At 37.9% G+C, this 21,507-nt stretch overlaps 1 protein-coding gene across 14 annotated transcripts in view; it reads left to right on the top strand.

The window, feature by feature from the left end:
- The window catches only part of PNPLA4 (patatin like phospholipase domain containing 4), a 134,002-nt gene that overhangs the window by 51,415 nt on the left and 61,080 nt on the right, over positions 1-21,507 (top strand). The window lies entirely within an intron of this gene.

Here is a 21,507-nt window from a genome sequence, read left to right as displayed (position 1 = left end):
AATTGCATTTTTTTCCTCAAAAGAGAAGGAGTATACCTTTAAGAATTTTTTTTCTTACCATATGCAATAATGTGGTGTCCTTTCACAAAATGTTTTCTTGAGGAAGGAATGTGACTTTCAAAATCTCACAGTACTGACCACCATCATCATTTAACTGAAAGTTGACCAATACCAAGACACTCTTTTTTCAGAAATGCCCTTAGTAATCTGCATATGTGACCTCTGAAAGCAGGAGAAAGTCTTGGAAGGTTTTGGGCTCCCTGTGGTGTTGGAATCTTTACTCCAGCATAACTGGAATCTCCTATCAGTTGCAGTCTCATTTGTGTGGTCAAATGAGCAAATTATCAGAGCAGATGGACCAAGAGAAATGTTGCTTTCTTGAGGGGACTGCCGAACATAAATTCCAGATTCATTACTCTCTGCAAATTAGAATCAAATATACTAAATCTCAAGGATATAGACTGCAACTGAATTGTATTAAGTTTTATTAAATTGCCAGTGAAATTGTGAATTTTACCTAGCACTCTAGACGATGTTTTTATCATTCAGAGGATATTCTTCCAGGCTGCCCTAACTTTATTTACTTCTCTCTTCTCCTTCCCGTTTCCCTGGCTCCCTCAATCACCGCCACCTGCCCTGCTGTACATTTACATCATCTCTGTCTTCGTAAACTGCCTCTCTCTCTTTTTTTAATGGACAAGAGTCTGCAACTAGTGCTATGTCTCAAAAAAGCAACTAATTACAGTGCTGTATATTCATAACATTTTACGTTTCCCTCTACCCTTTTTATATCTTTAATTACATTCAAGCGTTTCAGGAATCCATTATGTATCGTAATCAAACTTCATCTTGCCTCGTGAGTCTATTCCTCTTTTAAATCTAGATTTCTAAAATGACTGTGCTATTTTTGTCTGTTTAACTCCATCCTCTCTAGTTTTCCTGGACAAAGAGAGATGTTTCAGGGGTTTGTCTGTGAATTCTTACGAACAGTCTGGTGACATGAATTGCCCCTTAAGCATGTCTATTCTCTAACAGAAAATAAGAGAGAAGGCAGTCCCACGAGCCCGGACTTTACAGACAGACAAAACCAAATTCTAATCCTCTCTCAGCTTCTTATAAATCACTTAATCTCCTGAACCAAAATGTATTCATCTATCAAGTGAATACAGGACTTTTTTTGAAGTTGTTATGAGGATTACATGCATGGGAAATGATGGCAGCTCAACAAATGTTTGTTACCTTTCCTGTAAAAATAATATATGCAGCCTCCTCTTCAAAGCAGGAATACCACCAGGGCAGACATGGTTTCCTTTTTCCCTAATCCTAAATATATATATCAGTGCCTTGATGATTTCTCAATGGAAAATGACATCTGGACATCTGGGGACCAAAACACCAATCAACATTTCCTCTGTTGCAGAAACTAATCAGCTCTACAGATCTCACTCTTGAGGTCACCTTGACATAGGAAGCATCAGAGAATAACTGAACTGAAAAATTGGTTTAAAATTCCATTAAGTATAAGATGATTTGTAATGGAAGAGGTTTTTCTGAGCTTGCAAAACTCTGAAGCCTTCATTTGTTTTAAAAAGATATATGCGTCAACAGGAGGTACATGGGATTGTCACAGAGAGATAGCATACTTACGTGCTTACAAAAACAGGGGAACGAACATCTTCAGATGTTACTTCAGGAGGGAAATGGAGCTACCCGGAAACTAGTTTATATAAATAGAAGGAATGTTTCAAGGAGTAAAAGTGATGGTCAGCTTTACTTCGGTGGAATGTTTCTTACAAAAGCCAGAGAAACTAAAAGCACACTGTTTCCCCTAAAAAAAATTCTTAAATTTCACAGGTGGAGATTCCACATTATCTGTGAATTTCCTTTCATTATGTTTAGGTGGATATTAGTGATAAGTAGTGTGGAAAAGGTCCCTGTATAATCTCCTTGATCTTTGCTGTCATTCTGTAGCCCTATATAGTTGCACCAATCTTTGTTATATCTGACACCAGGTGCTAAAACAGAGGTACAGAAAAAGCCGGGACTTGTATTTGCTGAAGAGAACGCTGTTTTGAGGTCAGCAGCATTGCCATCAATAAAGACTTTTCCTATAATGGAATGGAATGAATCAATAGATTTGTTGTGGTCATTTGTCAAAATTTCAGATCCAAATAATGATATTCCATAATATAATCAAGACAGCAAGCTGGTAGGAAATACACTTGGAGATTTATAATGTTTTAAAATTATATAAGTAGTTTTGACAGGAACTAATGTTTTAAACAACAAGACTGGTTGTGTACACACACACACACAGAAAGGGGAGCTTTACAAAGCCCCACATAAAATAATGAAATTATTGATTAAATGAGAAAATTCAATGATGCCTAAAGGAAGTCATTATCAAGGAGTCTTTCTCCTAACTTCAGACGTGTGCTTCATTTCATTGCTGCTAACTAAAAGAAAATAATAAAATAAACAGCAAAATAAGTAAGCTCTTATCCTTCTATTGCAATCTAGCCATGGCATGGACGTGAGCCAGCAATGACAATAAACAATGAGTAGAACTCAAACCATTTCCAATTAAGCTCTAAAACCTTGAGCTTGCAAAACTGGAACGTTACCTTTAAAAAAATGAATTATCTGAGCTCAGCATGGTGAGTTTGAAAGAAGTTCCAATAAAGCTTTGTGGTGCACCCCCTCCCAGTGAACCATTTTTTGACTTGATCATTAATCACTGTGTTGCTGTGTGGACAGAGTTTATCAACTCTTGACAAACAAGAAGTCTTTTGGCTTGTAGGCAAACATTTGGATTTTAATTTGCATCTACTAAATGCAAATTAAAAAACGATACAAACATTATGAATTTACAGATAATCTTACAGTTCTGAAGTTTAGAAGTGGGTAATGGGTTTCTCGGGGCTAAAAATCAAGATGTCAGCAAAGCTACAGTCCTTTCTGGAGGCTCTAGGGAAGAACATCTTTTCTTGCCTTCTCCATCTTCTAGAGGTTGACCACATTCTTTGGCCTGTGGCCCCTTCCATCTTCAAAGCCAGCAATGACTCATGAGTCCCCTGATGTCACCTCACTCTAACCTGACACTACCTCCCACTTCCACTTTTAAGGACCTTTACAATTACATTGGTCCACCTGGATAACCCAGTATAATCCTCTAATTTCAAGGTCTGCTAATTAGCAGCCTTAATTCCACCTGCAACTTTAATTCTCCTTTGCCATCTAAGGTAACATACTCACAGGTTCTGGGAATTAGGACATGGAAATCTTTGTGGGAAGGGGCATTATTTTGCCTCCAGTAGCAATTATCTGATTCTTTTTATTTCACAAATTTAAAACTGAAGTACATAGAGTTTATATAACTGATGTTTAAGGGATAAAATTTAGAATTTAATACTGAAACCATGTGATACTGACTGTTATAAAACTTCTCTTGTCTTCTGTATATGTCTATATAATTTGGACATATATTTCCAATATGATAATGGTTGTTAAATGAAATCTTCTGTGTGCCTTTTGCACAAACATTCTAAACTTTAAAACATTGAAATCTCATGCATTTATTTTAAAGCCCTAAGAATATAAATATTAACGCTTACCAATTTGCCAAGTGAAATACATAATGCAACAAAACAAGGCATGTCATGGTGCAACCATCTCTAAGGTTGAATTACATCAGATAGTAAAATGGAAATCAAGATTTGATCAGGTACTTGAAAGCACTTTGAATAAAAATAAAGTACCAATGTCTTAACCAAGGAACATTGTATGTCAGTGTGTTTTACTATTTAGTTCTCTCTTTTTTTTAAATTTGGACTGGACTCTTATCTACTTCCTTTCAAAATTAGTATATATTGAATGATGACCACATTTAGTGTTTTGGTTGATATTTTACTTGTTTTAATCACCCTAGGAAAGGTTAGTGAAAAGTATCTCTCTACTTTTCATTTTTCTCTATTTTTAATCATCTGAAATTGATTTTAAAGAATTCTATGTAGTTTTATCTTTTTCAAAATCCATATAAAAAATGAATGTTCACAGTCTTTACCCAATTCATCTGCACAAAAATAAGTTTAAAATAACAACAACTCTAAGATGGAACAAAGTTTGACTTGCTCAAACATTTGATACTAAAATATGTCAAGGACGAAATGTGAAAGCACTCATCAATTAAGGTAAAATGTCAATGGAGGTATTATAGTCATGAATATTTATGAAGTGAATGACATAGCATCCAGATATATTTGAGATGTACTAATAAAATGTATTTTGAAATGCAAAGATATGAAATTGTTTGGGGAAGGTTTGACATACTTTTCCAGTCTTTGACAAAATAAGTCAATGGAAATAAATAAATGTAAATGTAGAGAATATGCACAATGTGATCAATAATGTTGGTTAATAGACAAACTGTGAGTCCTAGAAGCAGAGACTGCCCTTTCTGTTTTTGAAAGCATACCAAAAAGATCATATGTTAGGTGATAAACAATATTATACTAAACTTTTAAAAAAGAAATAATGCCAAAAATATTCTTGGACCTGAACACACACACACTTTAATAACAATACAGTAATAACAATACTCTCCTCATCACAACAGCAGCAGCAAACCCTGGGAAATTAGACAGCCCACCTCACTCAAAAAAGAGGAGTTTAAATTCCCACAGATTACTTCTCGGCCTTTTGGCTAAGATCAAGTGTAAATTCCCACAGAGAGGACACCCATAGCCCATCAAAATTTTCCCCCTCTACTTACTCCCTAGCATACTACCTTCAGGCATGCTCCTCAAAACACTTACCTGAAGTATCTGTTGTTGTTTTTTCAGTTGACTTTATTTTTTAGAGCAGTTTTGGGTTCACAGTAAAGTTGAGCAGAAAATACAGACTTCCCACATACCCTCTGCCCCCACACATGCACGACCTACCCTGCGATCGACATCTCGCACAAGAGTGGCAAGAGTGGCACATTTGTTACAACCCACAAACCTATATTGACACATTGTTACTACCCAAAGTCCAGGCTTTACATTAGGGTTCACTCTTGGTGGTATACATTCTGTGGGTTTTGACAACTGCATAAAATGGCATGTACCCACCATTATAGTATCAAACAGAGTAGATTCACTGCCGTAAGAACCCTCTGTGCTCTGCCCATTCATCTCTCCTTCCCCCTAAACCTTGGCAACCACTGATCTTTTTACTATCTCCATAGTTTTATCTTTTCCAGAATGTCATAGAGTTGGAATCATACAATATGTAGCCTTTTCAGTTTGACTTCTTTCATTTAGTGATATGCATTTCAGGTTCCTCCATGTCTTTTCATGGCTTGATAGCTCATTTCATTTTTGTGCTGAATAATATTTCATTGTCTGGATGTACAACACTTTATTTTTCCATTCACCTACTGAAGGATATCTTGGTTGCTTCCAAGTTTTGGCAATTATGAATAAAGCTGCTATAAACATCCATATGCAGGTTTTTGTGTGGACATGTCTTCAACTTTCTTGGGTAGACACCAAGAAGCATGATTGTTGGATCATATGATAAAAATAAGTTTAGTTTTGTGAGAAACTGCCAAACTGTCTTCCAAATTGACTGTACCATTTTTCGTTCCCACAAGCAATGAATGAGAGTTCCTGTTGCTCCACATCCTTGCCAGCATTTGGTATTGTCAGTGTTTTGGATTTTCACCATTCTAATAGCTGTATAGTGGTATCTCATTGTTGTTTTAATTTGCAATTCCCTAATGACATATGATGTAGAGCATCTTTTCATACTCTTTTTGCCATTTGTATATCTTCTTCATTGAGGTGTCTGTTCAGATACTTTGCCCGTTTTTTAATTGACTCGTTTGTTTTCTTGTTGTTGAGTTTTAAGAGTTCTTTATATATTTTGGATAACAGTTCTTTATCAGATATATCTTTTGCAAATATTTCCTCCAGCCTCTGGCATGTCTTCTCATTCTCTTGCAGAAGTTTTTAATTTTAATAAAGTCCAGCTTATCAATTATTTCTTTCATGGATTGGTGGTGTATCTAAAATATAATCACCAAATCCCAGGCCATCTACATTTTATCCTATGTTGTCATCTAGGAAGTTTATAGTTTTGCATTTTGCACTTAGGTCTATGATGCATTTGAGTTAATTTTGTAAAGGATGTAAGGTCTGTGTCTAGATTCATTTGTTTACGTGTGGATGTTCCAGCACCATTTGTTGAAAAGACTGTCTTTTTTCCATTGTATTTCCTTTGTCATTCTTTTACCAATACCATGCTGTCTTTTTTTTTGTTGAATTAATTTTTTTCTTTTTTTTTATTAAGGTAACATTGGTTTATAACATTATATAAATTTTGGGTGTACATCATTATATTTCGATTTCTGTGTAGACTGCATCATGTTCACCACCCAGAGACTAGTTACCATCCGTCACAGTACACATGTGCCCTGTCACTCCTTTCTGCCTCCTCCCTCACTCCTTCCCTTCTAGTAACCACCAGTCTAATCTCTGTGTCTCTGTGGTTGGTGATGGGGTGGTTGTTTTTGTCTTCCACTTCTGAGTGAAATCATATGGTATTTGACTTTCTCCATTCGACTTATTTTGCTTAGCATAATACCCTCAAAGTCCATCCATGTTGTCACAAATGGCACAGTTTCATTTTTTTTTATGGCTGAGTAGTATTCTGTTGTATATATGTACCACATTTTCTTTATCCATTTATCCATTGATGGGCACTTAGGTTGTTTCCAAGTTTTGGCTATTGTGAATAATGCTGCAATGAACCTACGGGTGCAAATATCCTTTTGCATTCATGTTTTCGTGTTCTTTAGATAAATACCCAGAAGTGGAATAGCTGGATCACATTACCATGCTATCTTGATGAAGAAGTATCTTTTTATTCATGTGCTTACTTATATATTGGCTTTTTCTCCAGTCTTACCTGTCTTGTTCAACAATGCATCAATAAATACTCTTAGATTGGATAAGTTGGGTTAAAGAGGAAAACAAAATATCAGTTACATTCATTCGTTCATGTCATTTGGAAGCACAATGTGACTGGAACATGATGGACAAGCAGGAGAGTGGCAGTTGGTGGCGCTGGTGATCAGGAATGGCTAAGTATTGAAACATGGGATTTGGTCAAAGGAATACTTAGAAGCAAGTTCACACTCATAGAACTTTTCCACATTAAGCAAACAGACAGAAAACCAAAAATATATTCACTAATATTTTAACTTAAAGGAAAATAAAAGTGAACAGAACTGAAAAACACAGTGAACTAAGTATAGATAAAAGTGAGAACTAATGAGTTAGGAAATGTGTGACTCTACAAAAAAACACAATAATTGGCAAATTAACAGAAACACGACAGTTGAAGATGTAACCTATTTTTCTGCTCTTGACAGATTAAAAGGCAAAAATAAACAAGGAAAATGTGAATAATTAAATAATAAGATTGAATTAGTCACTGCATATGAAGCTGTGTGGCTCCAGGTCTGCTTATTAAATAACTGATTTTTCACAGTTTAATTCGTCTAATGCCAAATTATTGAAAACCAGTTCTTCTAAGGCAATTTATTACTTTTGAATATACTCAATTTGCCAGTCATTTTTAAGGAAAATTCATCTTAAATATAGTAAATGTATTTGCATTAATGTTTCCTATTAATTCTTTCTCAACCAGGGTTGTTTATCTGAACCACAGAATATAAAGAATGATTTCAGTGACCGTTTTCTTAGAACTAGTAGTAATGTAGATTCACAGAGGAAAAGTCATTACCCTTGGGCCTAATTCTCTCAGAGTCTGGGTTGGAAAGGGATTTGTGGACTCACTTTCCATGGGTTTAGTCTTCTTCAATATTGTTGAAGAACAGATGTTTAACCCTACAGTATTCAAAAGAACTCACATGAAAACAACAGAATTTTTTTCATCTATGAAAATTTGGTATTATAATATCAAGTATTATTTATCATATCAACTGTTGAATTTTTCCAAAGGGTTATTTACTTAAAACACTTTCGGTCCTGTAATCCACCAGTTGTACTTCCAGAAAATGTAGACATTGTCAGATAAATACACAAAATGCATATTGAAGGATTTAAAGGTAATCTGCTTATAATAATCAAGATTGAAGCAAGCTAATGTATAACAAGGGATGCTTACGAAACAGCCATTGACACTGATGGTTGCTTACTGAGGTGGCAACTGCTCATAATCACTGTTTGTGATGGCTGCTTTGTCTTTATCACCATGTCCATGTCCACATATTTTCTACTGTGCTTAACCTGTCAACCAAAAAGTGGGGAAAAGGCCTTTTCCACCTGTGTTCCTCGCATCCTTGTGATGTATGTCTTCCTCAGTCTATCACTTATGTGTACCTAAGGCCTTTGGTAAACTCCAAAACTATTTCTTTATTTTATACCATAGTTTCTCCTTTCCTGAATCCTATCATGTACAGTTTTAGAAACAAGTAGGTAAAGGACATTATAAGAAAAGTAATACTAAGAAAGTTTTATTCAAGAAAATATTAAAGATCCGTTATAATGTGAAAGTCTTTTTGCATTTCATCTAATGCCAAAGAATGCAAAACTCCAAAAAGAAAATAAAAAACTATGACTAAAATGTAAAAAGACTTTCACATTATAATGTCAGCAATTCTTTTCAGTTATTCCCAACTGACTCTTCAAGATGAAACTGGGATATTTTCAGAGATTATTAAATGTTTAGAATTCTTTAGATAAAACAATCTGATTTTGATTCTTATATCAACTCAGCTTTTCTTTTTGTTGAAATAAAATATATAAATATCTCATTTATTGAGAGGAAAATTTTATGGGACACAAACAGACCCTTGATATTTACAAGGATCACTGTGAAGAAAATAATCGATGTAATAAAAAACAAGTTTTTGTTCAGTTTATAAGGAGTAATCAATACTTGCTATTATGCTGTCAATCCAATCCTACTCATTGGGGAAACTAATGATTTAGGATGTTTTGTCAAAATATCCCTATAGTATTGACCCATAGCACAGTTTTCATATAAGAGGATACAGTGAAGGGGTGGTCATCACCATGGCAGCGTGAGATCATCCCTTTGTCTCTCCTTCCAGTCTACAGTGAGTAAAACATCTGTAGCTCCGCAAAGGCTGCATTGCCTAACACATCAGGGTACCAGAGAGATCACACATTGGTACATATAAAGGTGAGTGGATTGGAGCACAAAGAGGAGGCAAACCAGGGGAACAGTGGAGGTGGTGTCCATAATTCTGGTGCCCCAGCCATGATGGGGAAGGAAAGCACCCTCAGCCCTAGAGAACCCAGCAGCAGCAATGAAGGCACCCACATGCCTCTGGCCTCCTAAACGCAGTGGCACCTGAGGCCACAAGGAAATAGGCAGTAGTGGAGGCAGTGCCCTACAGACTCAGGCCCCACCCCCCCAACTCCCTCTCCTCCACTCTGTGGGGTAGGTGTGATGATCTCTGCTTTCCACAGAGAATACTGGAGGAGGAAGCTTTGCAGAGTGCATAAGAAATGTGCTGCTTCTTACAAAGTCAAGTGACAGGCTGAGAATTTGAATTCCAGGCTCCATAACTCCATTTCCAATTTCATCGCTTTCTCTACTATCAAACAGAATAAGCAAACAGAGCAGATGATGGAGACTATACTGTGAGGCCAGAAGAAACACATGGAGGCAGACAGTGTCTGCACATACATGCGTGGGAAATGTCCTTGCAGAGACCTGTCACGTGTCACATGGGTTTTCTTCTTCCCTTTTCCTACATGTACAGTCTAATTTGTCTGCTATAAACACATTAGTTATTTAAACATATATTTTAATTTCATAGAAAAGAAAAACAATGATTATAAATAAACTCAGAATATTTGTCTTTGAGTGAATTAGTAAAATAGACGAAACTCTGTAAAGTATAATGAAAAAGCAGGAAAAAAGGCAGAAAAGGAAATCAACAAAATTAGACGTGGCAGACACAGAGAAGAGATTAAACCCTTATAAGGCAATGCTATGTACAAATCCCTGTAGAAAAATTGGAAAATTTTAAAGAAGTGGAGACTGTCCTTGGAAAATTTAAATTACCAAAATTAAATCAAGAATTCTAGAGGAAGTTGGAAATCTGTATAAATCAATAAAAGAAAAAGAGGGAAGGAAAGCAAAAAAAAAAAAAGTAAATGATAGTCAAGACTCTGAGGTCACGTGGATTTACTGATGAGTTTATTCAAGCTCAAACCATAAAATAAAACCAGTCCCACACATATGCACACACACACACAAAACGGAAATCCAGTGTATTATCAGATGCTTGTATAACTTAGATGGGAAAATCTGATGGATATGGGGGAAAAAAGCACAGTACACACCAATGCATTCAACTCTTAAAAACTTCATTTTAGGGGACCAGCCCCATGGCTGAGGGGTTAAAATTCCACGTGCTCCACTTCAGTGGCCCAGGTTCGCAGGCCTGGATCCCAGGCACGGACCTACACCATTCATCAGCCATGTTGTGGAGGCATCCCACATACAAAGTAGGGGAAGGTTGGCAGAGATGTTAGCTCAGGGCTAATCTTCCTCAAGGAAAAAAAAGAGGAAGATTGGCAACAAATGTTAGCTCAGGGCTAATCTTCCTCACCAAAAGAAAAAAACCTTCCTTTTAAATCCTTTTCAGAAAACTAAAATGTAGAACAGCTACAAATTGAGCTGATCTGGTTGGAAAGGGAGAGAGGGAGAAAAGTGGGAGAGAGATAGCAAGCGGAACATCACCTGCTGTTCTGAGGTGCTTGGCTAACCCCAAGCCCTTGTTAAATCCATCTGATTGTGTATTCCACATCTGCACTTGTGCAGCTGTACATAGCTGGAGAAGAACTCACAGCCCAGCAGAATGGTCTCTTTAAACACAGGATTATTAACTTCCGTGGGGCTTTCCCAAGTTCATTCACTTGCCTATACACCCAGAACACTCAGTCATCAAAATTGGTTCCTTACTAGAATCATCTGGGTAGTTTTAAAGAATACTCATGCTAAGATCTCACCACCAAAACCTTCCGATGGGATTAGTCTTGAATGTGACCTAGGCATCCAGATTTTTCAAATCTTCCTGGTTAATTCCAGTGTGTGAATTTGAGACCAACTGGCTTAGAAATCACCTAGAGATCTTGGAAAATTGCAGATTCTGGTTCGTTCAGTACTGGAGAGGTTGGTAATAAGTAAGTAACTCCTGGGTCATGCTGCTGCTGGTCTGCTGACCACACCCTGAATGGCGGGGATCTAGAACATCATACCCTCTCCTCCCCCCTCCAGTGTGATATAGTCCAATACCTTCTCCCCATCCTTGCTCTTAGTTCATGACCTTCTTCCCATTTCACTGGGAAAATCCAAACCATCAGTAGAGAGGTTCCACCAGCTCTGCTTTCCAATCTATCCACCTACCCACCTTAATGCCCACACATTCCACCCTTCCCTCTTGTGACCTCAGTCCGTCCATGCTCCCATCCAATGAAAACACCCCCAATTGTACACCAGAGAGGACTTCTCTATCACTGCCACAATTCTCCCTCTCTCTCGGTCATTATCAGATCGTCACGCTCGACTAGACCACTCCATTCAGCAGCAGGCTATGACTTTCCCATCATAACCAAAAAGAATAAAAAATTTAAAAAGGAGAAAATAAAACACCTCTCTTCTTACCCCTGTTTCCTCCTTCAGGAACTGCCCCATAGCTCTCTCCTGACATTAAAACATCTCAGAAAAAAATGATTTATTTTGACATCTTCCAATTTCTCCCTTCCATTTTTCTTTGAACAAGGCTTTCTACACACCTCTCCCAGTGAAAATGGTCCGTTTCAAGGTCACCAATAACCTCCATGCCGCTGTATGCAATGCCAAACTCAGCCCTCAGCCGACTGGACCCACCAGCATCATTTGACATAATCATCACTTTCCCCGCCTTGGGAAGCTTTCCTCACATGGACAACTCACTCTCTCCTGTTCTTTTCCTCCCTACTTCACTGACTGTTTCTTCCCAGGCTCCGTTGCCTGTTATCTTCACCTACACAACCTTTAAGCATTGTAGTGGTGCAGTCTTAGTCTTCAGATGTTTCTATTTTCTTATCTACGTGTCCTCCCTCCAGGATGTCATCTAGCCTAATGGCTTGAAACCCCACCTCTGTGTTGATAACAACATTTCTATCTCCAGTTTGTCTCTCTCCCTTGAACTCTGCATTCCAGCATTCAACTCTCCCTTAGTAGTTCTACGTGGATGACTCATACTCATCTCAATCTTTTTTTTCCTTTACTGAGATATAATTGACATATAACATTGTGTAAGTTGAAGGTGTACAATGTGTTGATTTGATACACTTGTATGTTGCATTATGATTACCACAGCAGCTTTAGTTAACACCTCCATCACCTTACATAATTACCATTTCTTTTTAGTGGTGAGAACATTTAAGCTTTTCTCTCTGAGCAACTTTCAAGTATACAATATGGTATTATTAATTACAGTCACCATGCTGTACATTAGATTCCCAGAACTCATTCATCTTATAACTGGAAGTATGTACCTTTTGACCAACATCTCCCCATTTGCCCAACCCCTTAGCCCCTAGTAACCACCTTTCTATTCTCTGTTTCTGTGAGTTTGGCTTCTTTAGATTCCACATATAAGTGAGATCATACAGTGTTTGTCTTTCTCTATCTGACTTATTTCACTTAGCATAATGCCCTCAAGGGCCATCCATGTTGTCACAAATGGCCGATTCAGCCACAAGAAAGAAGGAAATACTCATCTCAGTTTTAACATTTCAAAATCTGAAGTCCTCATCACTCCTCCTCCAATGCCATAACCAAAAAAAAGGAAAAAGAGAAGATGCTTGCCTCCCTTGCAGTCCTCTCCAACTTAATGTTGTCTCTACTCAGATGAAGCCTCAGGAATTGTCTTTGAGCCCTTTCTTTCCTTCATAGCCTTTCATCCGTTGTTTCCTGAAGTCCTATAGTATCCATCTTCCAAGTACAAGCAGAATCTGACCACTTCTTCCAATCCTCTACTACCCGTTCTAGGCCACCATCATTGCTCTCCTGGGGTATAGCAGTCACATTCTAACTGGATTCCTGATTTCAGACTTTCCCTCCTAGAGACTACTACTAACACAATAGGCAGAGACACACATAGGACAGGTACTGCCAGCCTCTGCTCTAACCTTTCAATAGTTCATCATTTCCCTGCCAGTAAACACCTATGTCCTTACAAAAGTCTGCAAGGCCTTACATGACCCCCTTCCATGACTTATTACTCTTCCCCTCTTGCTCATTCCACTCATTCCAAGGGGCCACATAAGCACCTTGCTGACCCTTGAACACTTCAGTCACCTTTCAAAGGCATGGACAAGCCTGCTTCTCCTCAGAATGCTCTTCCTCATATAGCCATGTGGCTTGCTTCTTCACCACCTTCTAGGTTGTCTGAAATGTGACCTTCTCCATGGCCCAGTAAAGTAGGCAGTGGTATATTTCACCAAGTATTTCTCAATATTTTTAATTTATATTAAGAAAACTGAGGGGGCCGGCTCCGTGGCCGAGTGGTTAAGTTCGTGCACTCCACTGCGGTGGCCCAGGGTTTGGATCCTGGGCACGGACATGGCACTGCTCGTCAGGCCACGTTGAGGCGGCATCCCACATCCCACAACTAGAAGGACCTGCAACTAAGATATACAACTGTGTACAGGGAGGGTTTGGGGAGATAAAGCAGAAAAAAAAAAAAAAAAGATTGGCAGCAGTTGTTAGCCCAGGTGCCAATCCTTAAAAAAAAAAAAAAAAGGAAGATTGGCAAGAGTTGTTAGCCCAGGTGCCAATCTTTAAAAAAAAAAGAAAACTGAAAGCGTTATTGACAATATCAAGTACATTTTCTAAAAAATGGGAAGACATCCATTTGCAAGATATTAAGACAAAATCTTTTACAATGGTGCTTCTCAAACTTAAATGTGCATATGAAACACCTGGGGATCTTGTTAAACTGCAAATTCAGATTCAGTAGCTCTGGAGAGAGGACCAAGGATTTGCATTTCTAAGAGGCTCTCGGTGTGTCCATGATGCAGCTGGTCTGTGGGTTACAACTGGAAGACAGGGTCCTTAGAGGATTCTTTTAGCCTTTAGAAATATAGAGAAATGCTAAAACATGAAAAGAAGAAAAAATCTTGTGTTCTCCCTACTCCTAATTTATCACTAGTAAACTGTTAGTATATTTATGTTCTCTCCCTCTTTAGAGATTACATTTATCTTCCCTACATTGATTCAGTAAAAAAAAAAATTATTAAGTGTATACTATGCAATAAACAAGCAGTGTATTGGATGCTGAGTAGATAAAAATAAGTGGAGACTCAGCCACTGTGGTCAGTGAATTTACATGGAGGTGAGTGAAAGAGAGGGCAGAGAGAAGGTGCCAGTTCAGTGTCGATTGCTAAGATGTGGACAAGCACAAAGCTCCCTGTGAACATGTGAGCTTTGTCTAGGGAATACTAAATACTCAACATTCCCTTCCACACATTAAAAATCAGGACAAGTTCAACAGTAGCTCACCATCAACTCTAAAGACTCTGCACACAATTTCACTGTAACATTCACAAGCGATTTCTGTCGCTGATATTTCTTCTGCATAATGTGTAATTATGTGGCGAAGACAGATAAAGTGTGAAACATCAATGATATCTCAAGAAAAGAATTTCAGGAAGTTCGTCTGAGTGAACACAAGCATATCTTGTGGTATTTTGTTTGATTTCCATTATAGAAACAATTTTATTCTGCCAATAGACACAATTACTTCAACTATGACAACCACCTCATTAAAATGGCATTGTATTTTAGCATAAAATTGGATGTTTTGAGAACTGATAAAGGAGCTAAGTAATTTCTGTGTTTATAAAAACAGTCTTTGAACAATGGTTTGTTTGCGTCACTGTAGGTTTGTTTTTCTCATTTTGTGCAGATGGTAGTGCCTGAGGAAAATTTTACGTGTAGAAGAGGAACAATGACCCCTCTCTCCTTACACTACGTGTAGGCTGGTCATTCATCCACTGACTTATTCACTATATGGTCACTGACTGCACTTCTGCTAAGTGTCTGCTACAGTGCTAGGCTGACCTTGGGAATATAAAGATGATTAAGACACAGTCTGTACCTTTGAGGATCTCAGTTCAGAAAGGAAAACATGTGAACAAAGTATTAATTCCTCAGAGGAAGTGAGAGAGAATGGAATGACAGTATTGTGGACAGGGGAGGGAGGGCTGGATCAACCAGACTCATCTGAAGGGAGTCTTGGTTTTAATAGGTCTTGAAGAATTAAAAACTTTTAAAAGAGTAAGTTTTTCATTCTCTTGGGGTGAGTAAGGAATATAATGTTAAAAGGTGCAGAGTATGGAAAAGCTTGGGGGCAGTTTCAACATGACTAAGATGGAGACAATGAGAGGGGCTGGAACAAATGAAACCTGAGAAAGAGTAAGGCCAGATTTTGACACACTTTGTTCCCCAATAGAGAACTTTAGCTAGAACAAAGGGACACAGCTTTGCCCAATGGCACCAAAATTTAGAAGGTACAAAATTTTAAATATTATGCAAATTAAACTATTACATTTACATGGAACAATGCATGTATTCCTTTAACAGTATGGAAAAAAATCTGAGTTTGGTGCCTACTTCACAGAAAAAATCAGTAAGAGAAAAACACTATTAGATGGTGCCCAAAAGTGATTACACCCATCTGTGAGCCATTTCATAAACTGGGAATTGTTTGAGTGCTTGTGGCAGAAAAGCCAGGAGTTGGAAATTGAGAGTGTTTCTGGACAGCAGGAATGTCTCAACCTTTTTATTTTGTAAAAATATTTAATTCAAACAGGTATTAAAGTTATATATATTTTTAATAAAATCATCTTGCTTGCACTATAATGAAAAACAGCAGTCCTTTGCACCGCTTTTCCCCATGCTTGGAACTCCACAGGTGTGCATTTTAAACTACTTTGGTTGTTTCTTCAGATATTTACTTCCTATTTTTAAAATAGCAGGCATATGCTATTTTTGAATCTGTTGGTTTTAGAGATTGTCCATCTATTATTTATTGATTTGTCTCTTGCTACTTCTACTCAAACACTTTTCTTCTCTTACTCCCCACCCTCGTATAATGATCACAAATTTTGGCTAAATCAGTATACTTTGTTTATATTATTAAGGCTGTATACCTATTATTCACAGTCAAACCACGTAATGCATAATGATTACATTCTCATTCTCTTTGGTTTTCCCTGGAGTTAGTAATTGCCTCTTATTTGCTTGCATAATTTTTATTTACTTATTACTGAGTTATCGTCAACCTCTCCCACAGAAGCATACATGTGTTCTCAAACGTGTTCAGACACATCTGTGTCATCTTGAACTGCTTGCCTCCAGACATGCTATGCAGCTCCCATACTGAGATTTCTCTTCATCATCACTCTGGGAATTTCTTTGACTTCTGTGAATATCTGCAAATATTTGCATTTTATGCTCACCCTTGATTGATAATTTTGCTTGGTATAGGATTCTAGGTGGAGAATAATTTTCCCATGGGTTTTTGAAGGCATTGTTCCATTGGCTTCTAGTCTCAAGAATTCCTGTTGCAAAGTTCCAACATGATTATTGATTACTTTATGTCAAGGTAGAGTTCCTTGACCTTGAAAACTGTGAAGTAGGCTAAATTCTTCATTAATTGCGCAGCCTTTTCCCCATCTGTCCACCAACTGCTCACAGCCAGAATTCCTCTCTCTAGCAATTGACCAGCACAAGGGAAAAGAACTTCAGATGCTGTAAAGGGTGGTCCTCCAGTAAAAGATCATGGTCTCTACTGAGTTATTCTATTGTGAAGTCCACTAATGGGAAAGAAAATCTGCCAGCTGGCATTTTAGTGTGTCACTCTTAAAATGGATTGCACAGTCCATGATGACCAGATAGCATAAATTTTAACATGATATATATACCAAATCAAACAAAAAGAAGATAAATAAGAAACTCAGAGGAAATGGAAAATTATCCTTAAAGAAACATATCTCTTCTGTTTCTTCTTTTGTCCTCTAAAGTTGGATGCTTTGTGCATTAATTTTGAGCCTTTCTTCTTTACAAATATGACAGAGCTAATTGAACATTATGTATAAAATATTAAAATACGATGTATTTATTTTTAAGGACAAAGGTGAGAAGTATCCACTAAAATAAAATCAACATAGAGACAAGACACATTAGATTATCAAATAAGACTCTCTCTGAAAGCTTATGCAGTATCCAGCTTTATTAACACAGGCAAAGGAATGTCTGGGATCATCAGCACTTCTCAAATCCTTCCTTGTTTCTCTGGTCCCGGTTTAACATATGAGGTCTCTAAGCGATGCTTGTAGGAACATCTTTTATACTGCACAGATAGTTGCATAGCTCATGTAACATTTGCCAGGGAGCCATGTCTCTAAATCCACAAATGATACTTGCCAGGCCAGTTACATTCTGCTAAAAGTGGATCATAAGATGTGGACTCTCCCACTAGGATATGCTGTTACAGTGTTTGCCAAGGGGTCTGACATTGACATGCTCACAGGGGCAATTGCCCTGGTCACCTGTCTTTCTTTTTCTCAGTGTCCCCAGTAAAAGGAGAGAATGGATTCTCAATTGCCTCTAACCTTTTTTTGCCAAGAATGTTAAGATTTTGACATTAGGTTTTTTTCCAAACTTTTTATTTTATTTATTTAAAAATTTTTTCAAACATTAAAAAATACTGAGAATGAGCTGAGATTCGAATGTTTAGATAACTTTAGGAAGTTAGATGAGCCAATGTCAATATTTTAAGGCGTGCACAAGAAAGCAATGATAGAAGTTTGCTGTGGACTTCTTAGCAAGGAATAGATGTTTGTCTAATACAAAAGTGATTTAAAAAACGGGAGCTAGTTCTGGACACATCTTATTTCTTTGTTCATCACACTGTGGAAAGGTCTGGAAATAATCCATATTTTCTTCAAAATTCTTCATCTACACATTGTTGGTGGGATAATTTCTGATTCTGCGTAAGCCTTTTCACTTTAACAGTTACTGTAATTTTTTTTACACTATATTTAGAAAATTTATTCCCCAAACAGTACGTATATGTCTCAGGTTGTTATACCAATGGAGAGTTCTTACTTGGCTAACCTACATGAAACCCACTACAACAGTTTCATGCACTAGGAAATAGTATTCTCGCAAACGGTAGGTCTTCCTGCAGTCAAATTGAATATGAGGCCAATGAATCAGCAGACATTGGACCCAGGAAAAGTTGTATAAATCAATGGTACTCGCTAAATAATACATGAGTCTGAGTACGCAGTATGTTTCACATTGAGGTCTGGGAAGAGGGAGACTTTGGATTAGACAGAGTAGAGATTAATGAGACTGTGTATATTTCCTGCTCTGTGGGTAAATAACTCAATATTTGCCAGGGAAGTCATTGATGGAAAACAGTAAACCCTGCATTTAAGTGTTAGATATTTTGAGACCATACTCAATAGAAATTAATTAAGTCCTACAATATCTGTGATTAAATAAGTCTTTAGGGGAAACTAGAAAACTCACTAAAAAGGAAATGAAAGGAAAAGGAAGCAAATTCTAAGCAGCAGTGGCAGAAACAACGATAGATTAAGTTATAAACACAGCTCGTTCGAGGCATGGCAAGAACAGCCCTGCATCCTTTATATTTCTCACATTCTTGTGTAATTCAGTCAGTATTCGTCTTCTTCCTGTAAAGACTGATACTTGAGTCCTCAAATAGGAGAGAGAGTTAGTCAAGAGAAAGTCCAAGGCTGGTGGAATGCGGGTCTTGGAAGGGAGTGAAGGGAGAAGGATTAAGTGGAGAGAGTGATGGAGGAGTGGGAAAAGGATGGTGAGCACGGGAGAAGGTGTTCCCATCCTTTTCGAGATGCCAGCCGTATGGGAGAAAGAGACACATTTTTACAAGGCTATTGCAGTGTAGTGTGATGAATGTCTGAATTCAAGTATATGTGAGTTCACACAAGTCAATTACAGGTACAAGTCAAGCTTTTTGGAGACTGTTACATCTATGATGAACCAGGAATTCGAAAAGGACTAGATAAAGTGTGTCAGAGAGAAAATAAAGAGTTTCCATCTTGGGGAAGATGATGTTTAATTAAGATTTGAAATAGGAATTTGCATTAGACATGTGACAATCTGGAGGCAATAGGAAGGAGTGGGCGAAGACCAAACAGAGACATCCAGACAAGGGAAAGAACGTGTTCAAAGGTCTTACCCCTGAGGATAAAGACCAACTTTAACTGAATACAACCCTTGGGTTCTCCGTGAACTAGACGCTGCCAGACTCCCAGCATGGTCTCTCATCACCCACTCACCTTCCCACCTGGGCACTCTAAGCCATTCTTGACTCTATTCCAGATCAAATAGTAGGACCTTAGCAGCTGGTTGGGTTTGGGCCGTATGGGAGAGAAATCAGTGGCATTCTCACATGGCGCTGGAAGGTTGTAAATTGCTACAACCATTTTGAAGGGCAATTTGCTGCTAAGTGCTTTATAACTGTTTTTTTTTTAAGGTATTATCTCTATCCCACAGACAATGAATAGCAGCTTAGAGAGGTAAGGCGGTCAACTTAAAGTCACAAGTCACGTCAGAGCTTCGTTTTGAGCTCACATTTCCAGGCTCCCAAGCCCTTGTTCTTTCTGTTGTACCTCCCTCCCTCTAAAGCCAAGATGTAAATATAAATTACACAATGTTCTGGTGCTCGAGTTTTGCTTATATAAAAATGGGACCTTCTTAGAATGCAAGGACTAGACACTAGAACTGACACCTATTTTAGAGATAGCTATTTTATATAAAAATCGTATAAAATATTATTGTTTGTATTCCTCTAAGAAATGACGATGTTATGGGGAAATGAATATAGCCCTGGCCTTCTGATTCCTTCATAATAATGCTTTATGTTATTAAAATGTGTGCTATGGACTGAATGTGTCCCCTGCAAATTCATATGTTGAAATCCTAACTCTCCATCTGATGGTATTAGGAAGTGGGGCCTTTGGGAGGTGATTAGGTCCTAAGGGTGGAGCCCTCATGAATGGGGTTAGTGCTTTTATAAGAGACCCCAGAGAGACGACACAGTGAGAAGACTGTGAAGCAGGAAGTGAGATCTCTCTAGGCACTAAATCTGTTGACACCGTAATCTTGGACTTCCCAGCTTCTAGAAATGTGAGAAATTTCTATTGTTTCTAAGCACTCAGTCTATGATATTTTGTTATAGCAGCCTGAGTGAACTAAGACAATGGGTTTGTGGTTTTGATGGATTAGGATACAAACAACCTGTGAAGAAGTTTAGACTAATACTGAGCTTAGTGCATGCTCCAAATGGATTTATTTTCTATCCATTTCTAAATCCATATTGGAAAAGAAAAGCACAAATTCCAGAAAATGAAGCTAAATCAGTTAGTTTCCCCAATATTGAGGCTGTACTAAATGTCTTTTTATTTTTATAGGACTTATTTCTTAATCTATGTAAATTAATGAGTCCCAACTAAAAGATAGCCAGCTGTAGTGGTCTAGTGGTTAAGATACAGCACTCTCACTGCTGAGGCCTGGCTTCATGTCCCTGTCAGGGAACCACACCACCCGTCTGTCAGTTGTCATACTGTAGTGACTTTGTGTTGCTGTGATGCTGAAAGCTATGTCACAGGTATTTCAAATACCAGCCCTATCAGCCATGGTGGACAAGTTCCAGCAGAGTTTCCAGACTAAGACAGACTAGGAAGAAGGACCTGGCCAACTACTTCTGAAAACATGGGCCATGAAAACCCTGTGAATAGCAGTTATAGCAGAGCATTGTCTGGTCAAGCACTGGAAGGTGAGACGAGGAACCCTGCCAGAAAGACCAGGCAGGGTTCCGCTCTGCTGTCCACAGGGTCCCTAGAAGTTGGAATCCACTCAGGGGCAGCAACAACAACAATTTAAAAATACACAAGAAATGATACAAAGAAAGGAGGAAACCAATGTAAAAGCAGTTGGAAAACACAGGAAGAGAATGAATATAACTAAAAGTTGGCAGTTTATGTAGTGAGAATCTGGTTAAACAGCAAAACTGAAATGCCAAATTAAAAATAATTAGCAAACTTGCGCTTTAACCAGGGCAATGAATTAACCACACAACACTGCATACAACTCAGATTAAATATGTTGTGCTGGTGGAGTGGGAAGAAGCATCAGAAATAAGACAAAGTACCAAAATTTGTAATAACACTAGCTCCAAACCATAGAAGGTCAACTCCAAGGCTTTTTGTTTCGGCAGACAGAGGAAAGACCAGTGGAAAGGCACATTATTAGATTCAAGTTTCATGCCACAATCTTTGAAATTCTGTCTTAAACACAGGATATTATGATTCAAAATATTCATTTCTCTTATTGAATAAACGTAGTGGTCTACTT

Source organism: Equus caballus, chromosome X (assembly GCF_041296265.1).
Source record: "Equus caballus isolate H_3958 breed thoroughbred chromosome X, TB-T2T, whole genome shotgun sequence".
Taxonomy (NCBI): Eukaryota; Metazoa; Chordata; class Mammalia; order Perissodactyla; family Equidae; genus Equus; species Equus caballus.
This window is presented reverse-complemented; position numbering and strand designations above follow the sequence as displayed.